The 23433-nt window shown below is 36.1% G+C and overlaps 1 protein-coding gene across 1 annotated transcript in view; it reads left to right on the top strand.

Annotated features, from left to right (window-relative positions):
* Positions 1-599: 599 nt before the first annotated feature.
* FUT9 (fucosyltransferase 9) overlaps positions 600-23433 on the top strand; it is a 35381-nt gene continuing 12547 nt past the window's right edge. The window contains exon 1 of the mRNA XM_065889143.1: positions 600-674. The gene's annotated coding sequence lies outside the window, so the exon portion shown is untranslated. The remainder of the gene's footprint in view (positions 675-23433) is intronic.

The raw sequence follows: 23433 nt of genomic DNA, 5'->3' as shown, positions 1-23433 counted from the left end.
GTAGGGTCAGTCCTCCAAAATGCTTGCCTGCAATGCAATGAGGAGTCCATGACAGTCTCAGTACTTACCCACACTTGTTTAACGTGCCTATAGGCTCTTTTTTAATCGTGAAAGTGTCCTCTCTATTGTATAGAAAAATTGCCCACAATCAGCAGAGCAAAGGATCTCTCAATTCTATAACAGTTGAGGTTCACTTTCCTATAGCACCTGCCTTTTTTTGAATGTTCTTAGCAAGCTTAAAAAGATTTTAAAACCTTATTTCTAGATTTCAAAGAAATCTAGAAAGTTACTAATTAGAAGTTAGGAAGGAGAAAAAGACAGGATCACATGATTTACTGTAAAAGGTTTTTCTTTCTTCTGGGGAAGATGGTGTTACTGACTGTATTGTGTCCACCCCAAATTCATATGTTGAAGTCCCAACCCCCAGTACCTCACATAGAACCTTATTTGGAATTAAAGTCTTTAAAGAGGTATTAAGTTAAAGTGAGGTTATTAGGGTGGGGCTCTAATCCAATATGATTAGTGACCTTATAGGAAGAGACATCAGGGGCACACACAAAGGAACAACCATGTGAAGAGGCAGAAGAGGGTGGACGTCTGCAAGCTAAGGAGAGGGGACGCAGAAGAACACAACCCTCCTGGCACTTATTCTTGGACTTCCAGTCTCTAGAATTGTGAGAAAATTAATCTCTGTTGTTTAAGCCACCAAATCTATGGCATTTTGTTGTGGCAACTCTAGCAAACTAATATAGGAAGGTTGTTTGCTTTCTGTATCTGATTGTTAAAGCAATTAATTTCCAGTTTTGTTGCTTGATATGCCTCTGTTAGGTTCAGTCTAACTATTTCTGGTCTAGGACTTTCTCCTGAAGCTGGCTATCCTTTTTTATATAGCTGGAGACTCTAAAACCAAGCTGTCTCTCTTCCCTTCTTTTAATTTAGTGTTTTGTGATTGCAGTCAGGGGAGCTAATTTCACAGAAGGAAGTAATTACTTTGCTGCTGTTCAAGAGATACTTCTCATCCTTGGGGAGGTGGATGTATTTCTCTTCACCAATGGAGTATATAATGTTGCCAGAAAGTTTTTAAGTTTTTGCCTTGGTCCAGGACTGGTAATTTTCCTTCCAACCTGCAAATACTTTGAGAATCAGATCTATGAGTTAGCATACCTATCACTATGATTTCTTTCTAATTTTGTTGTTATTAGCTCACCTTTTCTCCATGGAACCTTGGGAACATTTTTTGTGTGTGTGTGTGTTTTTAAGTACTATATCTTTTCATTTCATCTCACCATAAGCTCGGTTCTTATACAATAGAAATGAAATATTTCCTTTTTACAGTGCACTGCGATTTGGATCTTAAATTGGACTGACTATATCTAAAGAACTGAAGTATAATATGTTTCCTTAAAATTATGGGCAGGAAATGCTAGTTTGAAATGTTCTTTTTTCCTTCAGTTTCCATTAAGTTGGGTTGGCTTTTTGTTAAAGAAAAGAGAGAGAAAAATTAAAGGCAAAGCTTCCGCCTAGAACCTTGTCCCCAAAGGAACTGATGTAACTATACCTAGCCCTAGAGAAAATATGACTAGCTATGAAGGCTAAGCAAAATCTGGTTATTTCTATTCATTCTCTGATTCTATATAATATTACCAGTTACCTTCACCTTAATTTCCTTGTGGAATTGTGAAATGTGTGTGACAGTTCTTCTGCCTATAGTAACTCAGTAGTCTGTTACCAAAATCACTGAAAATATCTCAGAGGAGGGCTTTAAGCTCCTCAAAATTTGTTACATAGATGTTAAATAAGGTAAAATGAAAAGATGATTGGTTCTTTTTATAATTATTCTGATGAATTTCTTTTTGTGTTTTTTTTCTTGGAAGGGATAACTTAATAACTACTTGAGGACTGTGCCCTGAATCAGATGAAACAATATTAGATTTGGGTGGGTATATGTTAGTTGTTTTTTAAAAATTCTAGTTTAGAATTTGTTCTAGATAAATGATGACATTTAAAAATCATTCACGATTTTAATAGCTCTTTAAATGAAACAAAAAAAATGTAGAAGGATTTAAACATTTAGACTTCATAAATGCCAATGATGACTGTAGAGCCAATTCAACTAATGATTTCAAAATATTACATAAACTATTTTTATATACATATTTTCCAAAACAGGAAATGAATCCACTTGTTAGTGAGAACTACTCAGTCCTGTAATTATAACTTGAATCAATACCATATTAATATAGAGCAACCTTGCCTTGCATTTTTTCTCTTTTGATGATCCAAAGATTGCTTGTCTTCAAATTTACTACTGTGTTCTCTTAAGAGACAAGCTCATTAAAGAAATATAGAGATTTTTCCATAATGGTATGATGCCGATAAAGGGATTGTATTTATAGCAAATATGATTTCCACAGATATTTATTTTTCTCTCTAAATCTGAAACTTCATTTATATCAATTATACTATCCAGTCTTTAGGTATCAATTTATGACCTGACGAGAGTTATCAACAACTCTCAGATGGAAACCATTTGCAACAAGGCAAAAGAGATTGCTCTCAAATTCCTTAATGACTCCTGTGACTCTAAGGAACAGACATTCATTAACTGGCCCTCATATGAGGAACTTGCTCTGTTCTTTGATTATCAAATATTCTGGGGAGATTTAAAGTATCTCTAACCAGGTCTGGTGTTTCCACGACAATATTTGCTGGCTCATCACCCTAAGTGTCCCTGACTGTATTCTACCACTAACAACTAAACTTCAGGTTCTCACTCCTTTTTCCTACATAGGCTTGAATCCTTTGTACTTTGTATGTTAGCATCATTTGTTAAATTTATTTTTAAGCACTTGTTCATAGAATATCTGCTGCATCCTTGGCTTTGCACTCTGAGTGATGATGTACTAACCATTAAGTTGAGCCAAAAGGAAAAGAAAAATAAAAGCAACTTTTCTCTAGAATCCCCTTCCAAAAATCATAGAATGGAATAGGACATGAGCAATTAGAGTATAAGTTATTAAGATGGGTTCTATCAGACCTAATACATTGGTAGAACTATTTGTCTGTAAGATGTTTTAAACATATATAATTTGTAGAAATGTCTCCCCAAATTGGCTTTCATAACCAGGCTAAATACACTGACTAAATCTTTTGGACTTGTTCTTTTTCACTCATATAAAATCTTCCCGTGACATTTCAAATTACTCTGTGCTTTAAACTGTCTTCTACCAGAACCAGAATTCAAGTTCCAGTCATCTTTCTGTCATCTCAATCCCCAAGTATAGTACTTTAATTTAGGGCTTAATAGGAGGCCCCTATCTGTTGAATGAATGACTGGATGAATCAAGCGTTACAGTTTCATAAATGAGTCTTGCATCAACAGGATTCCAAACACATCTATTATTGGCTTTAGAAGTAATGGATAGTCTTGGTGAATTGCATCACTAACTCATGCTTTCTTGATGATAAAGTTAAACGTATACTTTTTGTTACTGCCTTCCCTACATTTTACAGTTCTACTTTGTATTACTGATTATTCCTTGGATATATATTTTCACTGGTTTAAATTTATATGATTTTTAAAAAGACAAAATTGAATTAGGCGAAAATTATATAACATTAGAGAAGGGTAGAAGAATCATAGGGATACTCTTAGTTACCTAGAGATAAAAGATCTGTTTAGTTTTTTATCCATACAGGCTTTCTGACTTATCTTTTAAAAATAATGGCATACTGTGTTTCCAACTTAAAAGATGGTTCAAGCTTAAAATGATGCAGGTAGCATTAATTTAGTTTTTGGCACGTTGGATTAAAATTGGAAATTCTGAAATTTGTGTCAATGATGAGATTGTGTCTCTATGAAGTGTTGGGAGTGGGGAAGGAACTTTGAATAAGATTATGGATTGTGCAATTCTTGCATCAGGTAATTATTTGTCTAATGAAAGATATACAGTTATGCTATCTGGGTTTGCAGAATAAACAGCTTTAATTTCTATCACTGACTGTTTCTAGTTGAATAACAAAAGCGTTGTTCACTGATTTGGGTAATAGTCACTGGATCAACCCAGTGAAATAATTGGTCACTGTAGTTGGAATAATGTATATGAAAGCTTTCAAAATGTATAAAATGCTATAAACTTTTAAGGCATTATTTATTAGATCACTCATATGTAATGGTAAAAATTTGTCCAACTTGATGATTCACTGAATTGTCCCAAATCAGTCAAAAATGTGGGAAAGACAACCTAATAATGTATGTTGATGATTTTTAATAATTTTATCATCATAGATAGTTAGCTCTAATTATTTATGGAAATGGGCTTTGGTGGTAGCATGGGAAAATGAAAATGCAGATCTATCTATAAATACATTTGTATTACAAATATCATCCTTTTCCATGGCAAAAATTACTACATTTAGATTTTTCTCTAGTATTGCTTATTATTTACTTAATGTGATAGAAATAATAATAATAAGGTGATGATGATCGTGTGTGTGTGTGTGTATGTGTGTGAGAGAGGGACAGAAAGAGAGGGAAGGAAGGAAGGAAGGAAGGGAGGAAGGGAAGAAAGAAAGGGAAGGAAAGGGAAGGGAGGAAGCAAGGAAAAGAAAGAAAGAAAAGGAAGTAAAGAAAAACTGAATATTAATGTTTCCAAATTAGGTTCGTAAAATTGTAATCACTGGATAACTTCCATCTACTTCTACAGAGTAAATTAAGATGGATATATTCCTTCAGTAAAGGAAAATCTGGATCAGTTTAATTTTGTGACACCAGAATAGAAACCACAATTGGCACAAGAAAGATCAAGCTCAAGGAAGAGGTTTTATAGCTATAGCTATATAGATATAGATAGCTATGGATATCAATATACAGATATAGGTACAGATATAGAAGATATAGATACACACATGGACAGATTGGATTTAACTTATTCAGAAAGAGTAGTAAATAGTTTCAGTACTGGAGGTGACTACGTGAATGTGGACGTGAATACTGTGGACCATACAAGTATTTGTAGGATCTAGAGACAACTTCACATACTTAGCTATACAATGAATTCACATTTTCTGTTAAATAAAAACCACATTGTGAAGACAAAAAAAAAAGCAAGAGCAGTACCTCTAACTTCTGTATTACAGTGAATGCCAGATATCTCTAAGAAAGTGCCTCTAGTCCTCTATGCCTTTTATCATGGGAAATGAAGGAGAGGTGTTCACCATTCCAAGAATTTGTGCTAGCAGGTTTTTTTTAGTTCTTTTCTCCAAATACAGTGTACCCTTTAACATATCAAATGAGTTTTTAATTTCAGACTGTGTATTCAGTTTTAGAATGTTCATTTAGTTTTCTTCCAACTGTTGAAATTCTGCATCTTTTAATCCAGTCTGTCCATTTTTAACCATAAAAATGACCATCCTTTTGACACCCAAGAAGACAACAAGATTCACCAAGCTTTTCTTAACACTTGAATTTAAACAGAATCTCAGGTACAAGCAACATTTGAAGATTGTCACTTTAATGTTCTATATTTTTATATGTTGTCTGCATAATGTGTTACATTTCTCATTGAGTCTCTTTTGTAATAAAATTGTATATTCTCAGTAACATCCAGATCTACAGGCTGAACAATGAGGTCGTACAGCAAGACAGGGAAATATCACAAAGTACTAGCACTGTTTCCTCTGAGCAAGCTCACCAGTTGATGCAGCAAAAGAGTGGACTTGCCAGATTGAAATAGTAAGAGCATTCTACTGACAGAATCTTTTCTTTGGAATACAAATAACCGGCCATACCAATTAGAAAACAGTGTCTTTATCTTTCAAAGCATTTGTTTGTATCCACTACACCTCCAGTAAAATATGCCAAAAATCCAGGATGAAGAAATATTTTCAATCAATAAATGGATTTTTTGAAGGCATATAAAAATATTAGCATGTTCAAGAAATCAACCAAATCCTTCTGCTTAAACTTACAACAACTGATTTGCAAATCTTTGCTGGGTAGAATGTTTAAAGATTTTTTTTTTCCAGACTGGATTATCTGGCATTATACTACTCTTCAGGGACACTATTTAGAAATGAATTCTATCTAAGAAGCCCTAATATCATTCTGTAGTATCGTGATTTGCTGATGGTTTCTTTGCAAGTACACCCAACCATCTAAAGGAGGTCTCGATGTAAAATACAAAAGCCATTAAGACCCAGCAGAATAGGCTCAGAGTTACTTGGTTATTAAAATCTTGGGCAAAAATTGTGACAGTGTACAAAAATGAGGGTACCTTTTGATCTGCTCAGCGGGAAAGAAAGGCTGTAGACCTGTGGCATCTCTGGAGGATTGGCTGGGCTTTGCTGCCAGTGTAGGCTCCCGGGTGTCAGGGGAACAGGCTGGGTGCCTGATAAATGGCAGTTTCTCTGGTTCACTTAGCCTGAGAATCAGTCACCAGAGCCGCCTTCAGCATGCCCTTCCAAAGGCAGCGATGTTCTCTGAGGCAAGTCAAGTGTTAGGACGTAGTTTGCTTACTTCACCAAACATTTTCAGGATCGCTTAGGTGCTACAGAACTTTGAGTCTAAGATTCTGCAATTCCCCTGACGATGCTGGGGTTTTCAGGGCAGTTTGCTCTACTGCATAAGTTTTCAACTTTTCTCATGCCTCCTCCCAGCTCTTCAGAGTGTGTGCTGCCAGTTCTTTCTTGTATTTGTACCTATTAGTGAGGGCCAAATGCCGCAATTTCTTTATTTTTCCCTGTTCCTTATTATCTTATGACTCCATTCTCTCTTAGTTCACTGAGTGGCTTGACGTTTTGGTCACAACCACTCACTAAAAATATCCCTTTTCTTTTTATTTGGGAAATTGTTCACTGATATCATATTGTGAGTATTATGTAGGTCATCTACTCTTCTACATTTCGTGATTTATAATGTTTTTTATCACTCCCCCACCCACATGACTCTCCCTCTGACTCTGATGCCACTCTGCATATGTGTGATTATTCAGAAGATGCACTCCATATATCTGAAGTATTACCACATATAAAATATGATTTGAGCAGGAAGAATGTATATAATGTTTGTGCATAATCTACTATAGGCACAGCTATAGGCAGTTTTGGGTAGAAAGTATTTTTAGAAGCTTGCAAAGATGATTGCCCATAGAAATAAAGATGTATTGCTTCAAACTTCCAGAAGATGCCAATACTGCCATGTTGTCACTATTTCTTATCTCTAAATATGATCCAGTGATAGTTACCAATAGATAGCGATAATCATCAGAATGATGCATAGTAATAGATGTCCTCATCTAATCCTGGAGAATGTTTCAGTTTTCTCATAATCAGTGCTTCTAAAACTTTAACCTGCATACGAATCACCTGGGTGTTTTGCAAAAGATGAAAATTCTGATTCAGTAGGTCTGGAGATTTTGGATATCTAACAAGCCCCAAAGCAGAGCAATGCTGCTGGTCCCAAGACCACTTTTTGAGTAGCAAGAGACTATTATTACTTTAAACAGTTATCTTTTAGCTTAAGAGTAATAAAAATAAAATATTGTATTTTACCTTCATTTATTCCTTCTTTGACACTCTTCCTTTCCTTATGTAGATATGAGTTTCTAACGTAGTCATTTTTCATAACCTTGAAAGCACTCTATTCACATATCTTGAAGGGCAGTTCTGCTGGCAAAGAATTCCCTTAGTTTTAGTTTGTCTGAGAAAGTCTTTATTTCTCCATCACTTTAAAAAATAATTTCTCAGGATTTAGAATTCTAGAACGGTGGGTTTTTTTTTTTTCAATAGTAAATATTTCACTTCACTCTCTTCATGCTTATATGGTTTTTGGTAAAAAGTCCACTATAATTATTATCTCTGTTTCTTTATAGGTAAAATATTTTTTTACCCCCTCTGGCTCTTCTCAAGATTTTTATCTCTGTCTTTGGTTTTCTGCAGTTTGAAAATGATATGCCAGGTGTAAAATTTTTGTTATTTATCCTACTTAGTGTTCTCCAAACTTCCATGATCTGTGTTTTGGTTTCTGTCATTAATTTTCTAAAATTCTTGACCATTAATATTTCAGTTAATTATGCAGCTCTGTTTTTTCTTAGTTCTTCATCTGACATTCTAATTATGTGTGTTTCACTCCTTTTGAGATTGTCTTGTCCTGTAGTACTTGGATGTTCTGTCCTTTTTTTTTCATTATTTTTTCTCTTTGTATTTCAGTTTGAGAAGTTTCTATTGACAAATCTTCAAACTCACTGATTCTTCCTTTGGCTATGTTTAGTCTACTGATGAGCCCAGCAAAGGCATATTTCATTTATGTTTAGTAGCTTTGGATCCTTTTGATCCTTCTTAGAGCTTTTGTTTTTCTGCTGAAATTAACCATCTGTGTTTTCAGGTTATCTATTTTTTCCATAGAGCCCTTAACATATTAATCATTGTCATTTTAAATTCCCTGTCTGATAATTCCAAAATCTGAACTATATTTGAATCTGGTTTTGTTGCTTGTTTTTCCTCTTCAGAATGTGTTTTTGTTGCCTTTTAACATACTTTATAGTTTTTGTTGAATACTAGACATGGTGCATCAGTGAATAGGAACTGAGGTAAATAGGCCTGTAGTCTGAAGTTTCATGTTAATCTGGCTTGGAGTTGGACTGTTTAATGATTGCTATAGCTGTAGTTTCCAGAGACTTTACATTCTGCAATGTCCTTGTTTTGCCTCCACTGTTGTCTTTGTGCTCCGTTTTCTCTTGAACGTTTTCTCTTAACGTTCACTTAGAACCCTTACTACATGGATCCTGCATCCTGCAGCTCTTTCAGCTGCAATCCACTGATTTTATACTGTAGTCCTGTTGGCATGGTGGTAAGCTGTAGCTCTAGGAATGGGATGGCCCTTCAAAGAGGGCCTGCACTTGCAAGGGGGCCAGGCCGTCATACTCTTGCCTTGATGAGACAGTAGATATAGGAGCAAATTTGGAAGAAGCACTCAGCAATGGAGGGACTCAGCAGTGAGCTGCCAGTAGCCAACAGGCCCGGCAAGTGGGGAAATGAGTGAATGCCAAGGTCGCTGGAGGAGGGAGCTGAGTGGTGCCCCACAGTGTTCACTACAGTGACCCACCAAGTAGTGAATAAAGATATTTTAAACCGCTGTATTATGCTAGTGAATAACTGATCTGCTGAGGGGCAATTTAGTATTATTGCCCATGGAAATTCTGATGAACGTGTAGCAAGTATAATCATGTCAATTCTAATTTCAAATTAAGCTGTGCTGATGGTTTCAGTTGCATTTTAAATTCACCCCCAATTAAAGATAGTAAAATATGCCATTATCATGGAGGACAGAGCCCTCTGAGGATTCAATGAAACTGTTCAAATAAAATACTCAGCATAGTATAGCCACATAGTAAGTACTTGATAAGTGCAAGTTAAGTTAAATAAATGGAACAAAATTATAGCTCTTAGGAAGTCATAGTTTCTTTTTTCTATTATTGCTAAGAGTGCATACGTGTGTGTGTGTAAGAGAGGGAGATTTAGTTTTCTTGTTGCTTATGGTTTTGTTTTGCTTTGGTTTATTTTGCTTTGGTTTGTTTTTTTCTATTCAAGACTAGAATTAGACTTCTATTTCTCAAGAAGAAACTATTGATGAAGTACACAATCTTTTAAATTTAGACATTTTATTTCTCTCTTTAGATTTTTTAATGAAGAACTATTCCAAAATGAGTAGGCATTATAAGTAAAACTTTTTTTCATGTTCAAATTTCTTAATGCTGTATATTTACCACATTTTTCTCTTTTGCTCTTCAAAATTGTTTATGATTTTGTCTCATTTGAGGAAATTCATATTAAAGCTTTTCATTGTGTTGAGAAAGAGAAATTAATTTCTTATGGTAAAGGTAAGTGAAAGATTACTTCTTTCTGCCAGCCAAATAAATTCGGAATAAAGTTGAGTGAGTATTTTTTTCATTAGCCTGTGAAAACGCTATTTATTTCTACATGTAATTATAAAACAAGTAATTCTGACTTAATGCAATAAAGCCATCGCTGAAAACAAATAGGACTCATTTTCAGTTCCAACTAAATTAGATACTGAAAAATGTTTTCATTTTGATGTATTTTGAAATGTCTAATGAAATTACAAATGAAATATTTCAAAGAACATATGTGCACAGATAGTATCCTAAAAAGCTCAAATTCACCTTGCCATTTTAAGATTTATCTTATTTATAAGTCAATGACATGGAATAATGCAGGAAAATTGAGTTTATACCCAAATCTCATGGAGATGCTAAATTTCCGGGGAATCAAGTATAAGTAGTTGGCAATGTGCACAGTAGGTCGAACTAATGTTGTAATCTATGAGAGTTAAATGCTTTATTTGATAAATGCAGAAATCTAAGATTGCTTCTTGTAGAAGTTTAAAATAGGTTATAAATAAGATTTCATGTTAATAGCAGGGGTTTATACCAACCATAAACTGAAAACAAACCACATTATTATGTTAGGGTCATGAACTACATTATATCAAAATCAAACTGTCTCTTTTTTTTCTTAAAAAGAAAAATAGCCAAAGAACTAGTTAAACACAGTTAAACTAGAACAAAATCTTTCTTTCTCTCTCTCTCTCACACACACACACACACAATCACACACACACATACATATATACTGTTGAATAGGAATAAAATAAGAAAATAATATTACTGTTACTTAGAATCATTGCCTTATACGTTGAAGATAATGGTTTCCCTATGGTTTCTATTAATTAATAAATAAGTAAATTAATAAATTAAGTAAATAATAAATAAAGTAAATTAATGAAATTCATAAAGTGTGTAATAATGGCAAAGAGTCTTAGGATTAGAAGGAAATGTATTTTTCTAGCTCTCCATTCAAGCAACACATTTGAAACCCTGTAGAATGGGGCATTTGGGGCTTGTGCTCTGAGTCAATTAGAAACTCAAAGAAAATCCCAGTTACCTATAAAGCCCTCTCACTTTCTCTAAGTTACTCATAGCCTTAATTGGGACATAATCAGTTGTCTACTCTTTGGAGACAATACATGGTTTACTCCTCCTGCTTCTTTCCCTTCTTTCTTCCCCTATTTCCCCACTGTTTTAGTTTCAGTCCTTCTGAAAGAGCCTGACACAAAGACTTGATTGCCAATAATTGTAAGGAGCATTTGAGCCTAAGGAATAGGAGCACAGAACAGGACAGGTAAAAGAGGAAAGGTGCAAAAGCTGATTCCAGGGTGTATATCAACTTGGCCAACAAACAGGTGACTGTTACTCAAGCCTATGACACATTCTGAGAAGCCTTATGAAATGAGTCAGAGCTGTTTGCTTAGGGGATGAAAGACAAAAGCATTTATCTGTCAGTTCCCACCCCTGTATGGACAGGCTGACTCCTCAGATATTAAGTGCCCAGCACTTCTGAATGCTTTGCAGGATCCTAAGGATGTCCCACACTCAATGTGTCAGAGAAGTCTCTGGGCAGTAATTGGTAGTTACGTGACCCAAGGAAAGGCACTGTTGGGTTGCATCTGCCACAGCCGATGGAGGGCTGTGTGGAGACGGTCACCTCACTGTAGCAGAGGTTGGAGTTCCAGGTCGGGCTCCAAGCACGGTGAAGTGGGGCACAAGAGTTGTCTGCAACACACATCTTCTTCCCCATGCAATCTAGACTCTTTTAAGCTCCACATCAAGGGCTCCCAAGCACTTCATTCTTGTCATTCTCTGTATCTCACTGTGATTTTATCTCAGATGCATGACCCTTATTTTTCTGGAATCAGATAAAAACAAAATAGAGATATCTTTTACATTAAAGACTTTAAAAACCTAAATAGAATCTTTAAAGAGGGTCCATGCAGCAAAATTTTGAATCTCTCTGCCTTATTCAAGGGCTCCCATCAACTCAATGAATGCCCATTCTTGGTTTTCCCCTATTCATCCCAAACCATAAATTAGGCAAGTGACTGAAACACCATCCTGAGATCCTCTCCTGAAACACCTAGCAGAATAAATATTTTTTTAATACTTAAGACCATTTTTGGTTGACTATCATTTGATGATTCTAAAGGTAAAAAATGTCTCCTCAAATCATCACTGGGAACTAACTGGAATGAAAGTTTTCCTTTAATGTTTTTCTTAGAGACACTGCCATTTGCCACTATATGCATTTTATATGCATTTTGTTCCTGCCAATTATGCTTGTTCATGATTGTGTATGGATCTGAATACAATTTCAAATAATTGTTTTGTCTCTGTACTTGGAAAACAACATTACATCACTGAGACATGTTCAGTTTATTAACTACGAAACCCCTGTAATCTTTTGTCCCCTTTTTTAAAGATTAGATTCTCTACAATGTAAGTTTCTGTATAATACTACCAGTGTTTAGAGATTGCTGCCAAAAAGCAAGACAATAAAGAAAGGAAATTGTTATTGAAAAACACTGGAAAATCATTGAAAGTTTAAGGCTGAGAACTGACAACTAGCAGTTAAGAGGCAAGTTTAAGTCCTTAAACCAAGGATTAAGTCTCTAGGATACACTGGTAAATATGACCAATCTGAGTAGCTTCAACTCCTTTACTCTTATTTAACGTACTTGTGTCACTATTGTGCGAGGTACTATGATTATTACCTGCCAGAGGCTTTCCTGTTTTCTTTTTTTAAAAACTGTTTTAGCGATAGAAAATCTAATGAGTAGTCAGAATTCCAGGGTTAAATGGCAAGTCCTGGTAGATCTTAAACAAGCCTCAAGATTCTTATTTTGTTTATATCATATGTCCATAAGAATTATCACTATGGGGGACAAAATATGTAAAGAGACATGATTCTCATTCTTGAAGAGATAATTATATACTCTGAGGACATAAGAGAGCTGTGCAGAAACGTTTACATAATATATAATTAGGTATGAAGTTTCCCAGTACCGTTGAAATATATTCAAAAAATTTAAGGGAAAACATTTTAAAGGGCTACAGGCAAAATATTTAGATGGTTTTATGAATTTGGGAAAGGATTTGTAGAAAATGGGAGGTTTGAATTTGCTCTGGTGGAGAGGAGCCGGAAACGTATTCCTTGTGAAGAATAATACAGTTCCACAAGGTACACAGCATTCTGTCCAGTTGCAATGGCATTTTTCTATTTCCTTTAGTTCGTCTCTGCTGCTTTTTCTTCAGCTCATTGAAGGGCTGGCTCCCACTTGTCATATAAGTCTCCCCTTAAATATTCCTATGTCATCTTATTTATGTAGGCACCAGTCACTCTCTAGTGGTATATTTTATTTTCTCCAAATAACTTGCCTTAACTGATATTGTCCTGTTTACTTGTCTTTATTGTGTTGTCTGCCATTCCCCCACTGAAGTGTTAGCAGAATGAGAGAAGAGAACTTGTTTGTCTTCTTTACCTGCTGTATCAACAGCAACTTGAATAGTGCTCAATATGAACTTGGTAACAAATCATATGAATTGAATTATCTGATGAATCTACCACGTATAACCACATGACCTTACATCTTTCTTGGTGGTAGGTGGGCAACCCTAAGAATGGGAGAAAATATTTGCAAACGAATCAATGGACAAAGGCTTAATCTCCAAAATATATAAACAGCTCACGCAACTCAGTATTAAAAAAGCAAACAACCCAATCAAAAAAATGGGCAGAAGACCTAAATAGACATTTCTCCAAAGAAGACAACAGGTGACCAAGAAACACATGAAAAGTTGCTCAACATCACTAATTATTAGAGAAATGCAAATCAAAACTACCATGATGTATCACCTCACACCAGTTAGAATGGGCATCATCAGAAAATCTACAAACAACAAATGCTGGAGAGGGTGTGGAGAAAAGGCAACCCTCTTGCACTGATGGTGGGAATGTAAATTGATAACAGCCACTATGGAGAAAAGTATGGAGGTTCCTTAAAAAACTAAAAATAGAATTACCATATGACCCAGCAATCCCACTACTGGGCATATACCCAGAGAAAACCATAATTCAAAAAGACATATGCACCCCAATGTTCATTGCAACACTATTTACAATAGCCTAGTCATGGAAGCAACCTAAATTCCCATCAACAGACGAATGGATAAAGAAGATGAAGATGTGGTACATATATACAATGGAATATTACTCAGCCATGAAAAGGAATGGAACTGGGTCATTTGTAGAGATGTGGATGGATCTAGAGGTTGTCATACAGAGCGAAGTAAGTCAGAAGGAGAAAAACAAATATCGTATATTAACGCATGTATGTGGAACCTAGAAAAATGGTACAGATGAACCTGTTTGCAGGGCAGAAATAGAGTCACAGATGTAGAGAACAAATGTATGGACACCAAGGGGGGAAAGTGGTGGGGGGAGGGATGGTGGTGGTGGGATGAATTGGGAGATTGGGATTGACATATATACACCAATATGTATGAAATAGATAACTATTAAGAACCTGTTTTATAAAAAAAATAAAATTAAATTAGAAAAAGACTAATTTGTTTGCAAAATAAGCCTAGTTTCAATAAACTTGGCCTGATTATTTACATAAATGTAATTAATCACATAGGCTCTTTTAAAATTGGCTTTGCTGAAACTTTTAATAAAGAATCTCAGATTGAATTTTTAAAAGGCCTCTCTAGCCCAGGAAAGCCAGGCCAAGGGCTTGTCATCAGATTCCACCTGTGATAGCTATAGATTTGGATGAATTCCTCTCTTCTCCAGATTCTCCAAGTCTCTTGAGATTCCTGCACCTGTCAGGAGGTGGCCTTCTTTATTCACTTGATAAGGCTGTTGGAAACCTAAGAGTTTCCAATCTCTGGAGGGATTGGGTAGAGAGAAAAGATACATATTTCAATTCTGCTTACAAAGGTAGAATTTACCAAATTGCTGTTTAAGTCATTATTAGCTTGAGGGGGAGTATTTCCTCATATCTGGAAAATATAGATTAAAAGCCAGTAATATTTCAGACAGAAACCATAAAAATGATAACCATATTTATCAGTTCGCTCAGTCCTATATAACTAATCCTTTTTAGTTAGCAGTTTAATGAAGATTTCTAGTTTCCCACTGGAATTCTTTAATTTCTCACCCAGTTCAGTGGTATGATTTGAATGGTATCAGAAACGTGGACTTAAAAAAAATAGACCTTGCTATGAATCTTCTTGAAGAGGAAGGATTTTTGCAAAGGCATCAGAGTAAAACAATAACTGTCTATGAATGACAAAAGATTTAAGAAGGCACAGTTAAAGAACTGACTACAATGCAATTGGGAAAGAAACTTGGTTACTGCTGTTACCTACAACATTTTAAGATAATAACTAGAATTATGACTCAAAACATTTTTCTAGGACAAAGCAGATTTTTAGGAAAGCCATATAACTTCTAGAATATCTAGATAAATAATGTTTATTTACTAAGAAGATTTATTACTCACTTGACAATTCTTCCCATGTAATTTAACATGCCAAATTAACTAATTAGTTTAACATCTCTCTTTGGAATGCCTTAGGGGCCCTTTGAAGCATCCCGAAGTTAGCTAGAGGTCAAAGGAAATTCTTTAGAATTTGATTTGGGGAAATTCATCAAAAAACATCAAAATGGTTTGAAACACTAGTCAAATAGTATCATAGGTCACTGTGAAACAATGCTTATTCACTTAACCAGAGTGACAATAAAAGATTTCAGGGCTTCCCTGGTGGCGCAGTGGCTGAGAGTCCTCCTGCCGATGCAGGGGACACGGGTTCGTGACTCAGTCCGGGAGGATCCCACATGCCGCGGAGCGACTGGGCCCGTGAGCCATGGCCGCTGAGCCTGTGTGTCTGGAGCCTGTGCTCCACAGCGGGAGAGGCCACAACAGTGAGAGGCCCGTGTACCGCAAAAAAAAAAAAAAAAAAAAAAGCAGATCAATATTTTAAGAAAACTTTGTCCTCTTAATAGAGAGAGAAACCAAACTCAGGTTTGTACCACTTTACCTTTAACATTAAAACTCAATTAAATTTATTCTAATCTTAGTCTGTTCTGACCACACATAGAATACCATTCTAAAGACCTTTTTTCCTCTCACAAACCTTCTACAACTTTCTATATGCATATTAATTTGTCCCTTATGTTCTTTCCTATTTAGAAATAACAGGCTTTAAGACAAATTACTTTCTTTTCCCTTAACAAAATGATTTTTCATTTCTCATACTTTCTTTTACTGAAAACACACATCCTACACTCCTTGTATACTGAAATGTCTCCCTTATTGTTTCTAGTAGCTTTAATTACATATTTAAACTAGAATCTTCAACTCTTAAAAACCTTAATTTCTAGTGAAAACTAAGAAGTAATTTTACATTAGCATTCTGTATATTAGCAAACATAAATATCAATAATTTCTAAAAATATGTGTTTTCTTACAGAAAATTTCTGTGTGGCACCAAACATATTTATTAATAGTCCTAAATATCTTTAGTCTCTCTGTAAAAGAAAGCTAGTGTTCAGTGATTAATATTTCAGTATCTTATTTTATTTGGGAATGACCTAGATATTTGATAAACTTCAATCATTTAACTTAATTTAGCAAAACTCTAAAGTTTCAAGTCGCCAAATATCTAGGGAGAATAATTTTAAGTAGACATTCCTAAAACATAATTATTCCTAAGGACCTTACCTAAAAACTTTTTTCTCATTTACACTTAAATACTTATAAAAATTTTCATCATACCAGTTTATTTTATATTTGCAACAGATATAATAAGATTTTATTTGACTTCTAGTAAACCTAGATACAATAAAATTATTATATTTACTACTGATGACTCTAAAGGCATAGCTGTGTTATTTAAACCAACAAACTTAAACTGACTTCAATGCCAAATATTAATTTAATACTAAATATTTCTCAGTTCACTTGAAACTGAAATTCATTTGGGTTAGTTTCTTTTATATTTATGAGAGTTTATATAATTGCTTAATTTTCTTTAAGCCAATTAAATAGTGCTCATTTACAAATTAGTTTTGGTAATACCTGCTGGAGGTAAAGACATATATTTACAATGCACACATAGACATACAGACAGACACAATCAGAAATCTCATAGCTTCATTTTTTTAAACTTAGTCATGAATCAGGTATTATAATATAAAACTCACTAGTTTATAGTAACAGTTGGAATAAGCCAAGTTTAAAAAGACCTCTTTTCTCTCTTTTTTTTCCCCTCAATCTCAGGAATTAGAAATGGTCTAGATAAGTGTTCCTGAGTCCTCTGTTAGAACATTTACATCTCAAGGCACAGGGAAAGAAATGCAAGTTTCCTCTAGAAGAACTTGTTCCAGAATTCCAAAAAGATGTTTTATAATGCCAGCTTTCTCTAACTTAACTGCATATGCAATAAAAGAGCCCCATATTGGCCATTTTCAGTGTAAGGTTTTCTTTTAATTCTCAATTAAGTAAATATTTGTAAGTATAAATTTTGCAAATACATAAAGCTGACTGGGCTGTTAGGTGGAGGCTGGCTTTCTGATACCCCCTCATTTAGGAAAGGTGTTAGGCCAGCCTCTCACCTATCACCCAGTCTAGACTGTTCAGCGTCTCTCAACTGAGCAAAGGTGCACTTTTTCCCAGCGTCTTTCAGCTGGACTCCCCCAGTATCGTTCAACTGGAGGGGCACTCTGTAGTATCTTTCAACTGGGGGGCCAGATACTGTTATACATGGCCAAATAAAACTCAGGTTCATCGACCGATAATCGGAAGATCGGAGAACCAGGAAAGACTCACCCAAATTCTTTTGGACTCTCCGAGGAGGTGAATGGGCACAAGAGGCCTCTGCTGATACCAAGGCTCAGATCCTCACAGAGTTCAGGCAAAGGAGGGACGTCTGCTCTGTTTCGCTTTGTGGTTGCCAAAACTGTTGACTGGAAAAAAAACGTACAACGTGAGAGCTGTGAGTTCAGTTTTATTTGGGGTTTACTGAGGACTATAGCCTGGGGGACAGCCTCTCAGATAGCTCTGAGGAACTGCTTTGAAGAGGTGGCACGGGAGATCAGTATATATATGGCTTTGGCAAAGGGGGTATGCCTTCCTCCAAGGCACACATCTTGGTAGAGGGTTGCTACCAGGCACAAGAAGCTTGCTATTAAGTCACAAGGAACAGATGTCTTTAGTGCTTTTCTAGGTATGAGAAGATGCAAGAAATTGGGTTCATAAAATTTTCTCCAGAAAGTATCTAACTATCTGAAGGCTTGTTCTGCCCGTTTTTCCCAGAGCACAGAGTGCTTCATTCCTGAGCTCCACCCTGAACTCCTTTCAGGGTGTGTTAAAGGTCAGCAGACTGCAGTGGCCAATGATTTCATTCTTGTAGAACCAGATGGCAAGTGATACTCTTTAGTTGGTAAAAAACTGAAATTCATGTCCTAAAAATCACAGCCTTGTACTTAAGGAGCAGCCCATCATTACGAAGAGATGTTAAAGAAACTTAGATTACTATTGAAGAAAGGATAGCTGAGGGTTGTTAATAACTATTGGGTTGGCCAAAAAGTTCATTCGGGTTTTCCCGTAACATCTTATGGAAAAAACTGAATGAACTTTTTGGCCAACCCAATATCTTCAAGAATATAAGAAATTCTGTAAAAAGATTGCTGAAATGTTTTCCATCTACATAGAGAAATAATCAAATTAAGTGGTTTCAAATGACAATAAGAAAGATGTAAATTATACCTTAAAAAACCTTCTCCACTGCAGAAGTCCCTTGAAATAGAACAGTTATCTTTCACCAGTTAAGTATAGAATTACTTAGAGCCAGGGGTTAAACAGCATCTGCCAGGGTTTTTCTCCTGGCTAGAAATAGACACAAGGGTCCCCAAATTTTTAAAAGCTGATCAATACCAAGATATACACATTATAATCTTATTTTTCTCCTTTTATCATTGTACTTTTATGTGGAACCAGGAAAAAAAATGATAAAGTGAACACAGGAATTGTGAGTAGGTTAGACAGGTTGAAGAAGATGAAAATAAATGGGGAAGATAAGTAGAACTCACAGAAAGTGATCTATGAGTAATGGAAACCAAAGACTACTTCTATACGTGCCCAGGTCTGAACAAATTAACCCACAATAAAATCATCCCACAAAAAAATCTCTTGAAATGGAAAGCATTTCATACACATAGTTTTTTCCTTCCTTTTTTTAATGATAAACGTCTAAAGTTTTCATTTATCCAGAGGAGTTTTTGATTCCGAAATGTTTCAGGATCTTACACCAAACTTTGCCGTGGACTAATTATGTTTTATGACAGTCATGACTTTTGCCTTAAGAGTTAGGAGTTAGCTAGGTTTCAGGACTTCTTCCTTGAAGCGGGACTGAGAAAATGTATCAACAAGGTATCAGGACTCTCACAGGGACTATTTAAAGCTAAAGGAATGCCCTTTTGGCTCCCACTTCCCTGAGGCTATGGTTTCAGAGATAAATCTTAGAGCTCATCAAAGAGAAAAACTACAGTGCCTCTAGGAGGCCATGGCCCCATCTCCTTCCCAGCCAGCACACTCAGCTCTGCCTTCACTGAGTAAAGACAAGGAACTCTATTTTCATTTTCTGCCTGCCCCACTCTCAACTTCTGTCTCAACTAAGTACATCTCCAACACTACAGTATCTGCTAAGAAATATGTAAGAAATGTATTTACTTTGAAAAAGGAGAGAAAAATTAATATAAATTCAGTCATCAAATATTGTACCTACTCTGTGGCTAGCAGTGATAATTACTTATATACAGATGTCATGGGCACTTCATTTAATGTATATTTTACTAGCAGTAAAGGGAAAATACAGAGTTCACTGCTGAACTCTAGCATTCCACTTGAGCCATCTAATATCAAGATAAATAACTCACATTACATTTTAAAGTAAGTTCTATCTGATAGTAGATATTAAATATTTCAGGCTTTGTGAGCCATAGGATCCCTGCTGCAGCTGTTCAGCTCTGTCATTATAGCACAAAAGTGGCCATAGACAGTACATAAATGGATGGGTGTGGTCGCTTTCAGCAAAACTTTATTTACGAAACAGGCAATGGCTAGGTTTTGCCACCAGGCGTGTAGTTGGCTGCCCCTTAATTGAAACAGTTCATTTTGATCATTTAAAATTTTTTTTTCTCTCAGATATTCTCTCCTTTCCTCTGCTTTTCTCAAAACCTCAGATAAAACCTTCTTGCAAGAGAAAATGGGGAAGCATCTTTCTGTCTGACACCTTCCAACCTCAGGACCACGCTTCTTGTCTACCTGTTTCTGGCTTGCCCTGATGGTTTAAGTTTCAGGCTGGGATAATTGTGACCTGAGACTTTCCAGTGTTGACCAAAAAGTTAATCAATGATCATCTAAGAAAGAAATGGAAAATTTTATTTGGGCCAACCTGAAGATTATAAGCTGGGAGGCAGTCTTTCAGAAAGCTCTGAGAACTGTTCTGCAGAGGTAAGGGCGGGGGAGGGCAGTGTATATGTGATTTTGACAAAGGGATACGTGCCATGAAGCACACATCCTGGTAGAAGATCGCTGCTATTCTTGAGGAACAAATATCTTAGTTAATGATTTTAGTGCTTTTCTAAGCATGGGAAGACATAAGAAGCTGGGTTCTTAAAATTTTCTCCTGAAAACATCTAACTATCTGAGGGCCAGTTCTGCCAGTTTTCCTAGAGCATTGCCCCCTCCTGATCTTTGCCTTGAATTCCTTTCAGCGTATACTGTAGTCAGTGACTGCAGTGGCTAATGACTTGATTCTTATAGAATTGGATTGTGAGCAACATTCTTTATTTTATAATTCTTTTCCTTTTCAGTGTTGATTTCAATGAAGGTTTGGGAGGTGTTTTGTGACAAATTTGTCTGACAGTCCTAGGAATGCTCACTCCCAGGTCAGGTGAGAATTCTGTTGTTAGTCAATGTGCTGTTACTGGACTAGGCCCTGTTAACAGCAGCCAGAAAGTCTCTGGACCACCTGTCTTACTAGCCTGTTATGGTCCTAGAAATGGTTCCCTCTTGTTGCTTCTTCCAGTATCTAGAGTTACAGTATTTCAATCATTAATATTATAGGATTATATATTTGGTCAATCATATCAAATAGCCTAATCATCATTAATTTTATCAGAGGATCAGTCACACATTTGGTAATGCAAGAAACAATAATGTTGTAAAATAGATATAATACAATATAGCTAGTAACATTAATAAGGTCATAAATTAATATTTAAGCTAAGAACTTCCATTAGATGCATCCCAGTATCTCTCCAGATCGTCTGACCAGTCTATTCTACACCAATTGCTGTCTTTAAGGGGAATGATATATTGGCATTGTACAGAAAGTTCACCAAAGATGTCTGCACGTAAGGTGGTCATTATGACCCCTTACAGGGTCATGTTACGTAAAGTTCACCAAAGTTGTCTGCTAAGGAGTTACATGTCTGACACCAGAAAAAGAAAAATTGATCTTTATGGTTGAGCAGGTATTTCTGCCGTTGGGCTGGTCTGGTTAATGCATAATGTAGATGCACATAGCACACTGGAGGGGAGGGAGGATGCCCAAACAGGCAGAGAAAAATGTTTACATTTTTCTTGTCTTAAAATGTGAATTTTTGTCTCATCACCCGTAATGACACACAGTGGAGCAGCCTGGTTGCCATGGGTTCCCTTCAGCTTCTTGAGTGCTAAGACCTTTCCGGGATCTGGCTGTGGCTGCCACCCAGCCTCAGGCCAGGCAGTCAGCCCTGCAGTCCTGCAGGGCCACCTCACCACATCATGGCACCCCCCGCCCCTACAAGCTTCCCAGCCATATCTCATCCACCCATACCAAGGGATGCTTGCGAAAGCTGTCCCTCAAGATCTCAGGTGTCTGACCACACTGGCCAAGTTGACTTTGACACTTCCTGTGGTTTTCAAGAGGCCTCCCCACTCCTCTCTTTTTAATATCAACCTTAATGATCTGACATCCCCGACTTAGGCCAAAGCCCAGAGAGCTTCCTTCAATCTTAGACCTTGATATGTTAAAAAGAGAATAAATGCATTTGAAAAATCTCCTCTCAAAATAGTAACTGAGCTTGCATCTGGTACTACATGTCAGAAGCTGAAAAGTACATTCTCCTTTCTCTTTTCATTTCTTCTCGAATAAATCCTAACTTACCTACCCCACTTCAGCCCCAAGACAGGTTAGATAGACAGGTCAGCTAGGATTAAGGTCATGCACTGAGAAAGTTCAAAACGAAAAATGCGTACATAGCTTTCAAACTATTACTCTGTTTTATGTTACCTTCTATTTCTTCATAACCACCCTTTTAGGTAGGTGGTGCCACGTTGGAGAGACGCAGAGTGACTATGAAGGCTCAGAGGAGGAAAGTCTCATTAAGATAAAATCTTTTAAAGTATATATTATTCAACAGGATTTGTATCTTAGTTTACCACTTCTTTTTTTTTTGGCTTATGAGTTCTTTAAGGCAGTTTACTTATATTTATTGTACCACCCATTTATGACACTGTGTCACTTAAATGAGCATTTGCTATATGCAAAGCTTGGGGTCAGTTAGTTTGCTGGCTGTAAGAAAAAATGGAATTTCAGTACAGAAAAACAATAAGTAAGAAAATGAAAAAGGGTGAAAAATCACTTCTAAAGAGAACACCTGAAAAATATGTTTTTAGAAATTGAAGGTCAAAGAGGGGCAAAGCACATCAGAGAAAATGAGTTTCTTAATCACATGGAGCCAGATCTGCCTATTGAGCATCCAGCTTATGTCAAAATAATTGTCCAGTAATTACTCTAAAAGATGGAACAAAATCAAATTAAAATGGAGCAAATTGCCTTTTGCATTGTGGCCAGTGACACATTCATGCTGCAAAATACCAGTTTCTTTTTTGTGAGAGGTGATCGATTGCTTAGTGGTTAAGTGACTAGGTTATCCCATGAAAAATCTGCAACCCTGTCTTTCAGAGAAGTGCAAAGTGTCTTACTGCTACTGCTATATGTGGCAATTTCATATTCAGAAATGAAAAAGCATACATCTTAAGCCCTACACGTGTATATGTGGCAAATATTACAGTTCATAATTACTGAATGCTTGCTATGCACCAGGGGCGGATCCAGGTAATTTACATGTATCAATTCATTTAACATGCACAAATCTGGCAAGTTGGTATTCTTCTTATTTTGTAGATGAATAACTGACACATGGAAAGGTTGAGGATATTGCTGGAAAGCTTCACAGAGAGCCAGAGGTAGATTCAGGATTGGAAACCGGCACACTGTGTGCAGAGCAGGTGTTCTCAGTCACAAAACAACATGCCATATGCCCCACACAGTCCACAGCCAGTGGATGGTCTTCCTTTCCACTTTTGTTTAAAGATATAATCTAGCACTTATTTCACATAGCATAAAAGTAAGAAACAAGTCTGAGTCATGGATGAACATAAAGTGAGTGGATCATTTGTTACCT

The sequence above is a fragment of the Phocoena phocoena genome, chromosome 12, assembly GCF_963924675.1.
Source record: "Phocoena phocoena chromosome 12, mPhoPho1.1, whole genome shotgun sequence".
Lineage (NCBI taxonomy): Eukaryota > Metazoa > Chordata > Mammalia > Artiodactyla > Phocoenidae > Phocoena > Phocoena phocoena.
This window is presented reverse-complemented; position numbering and strand designations above follow the sequence as displayed.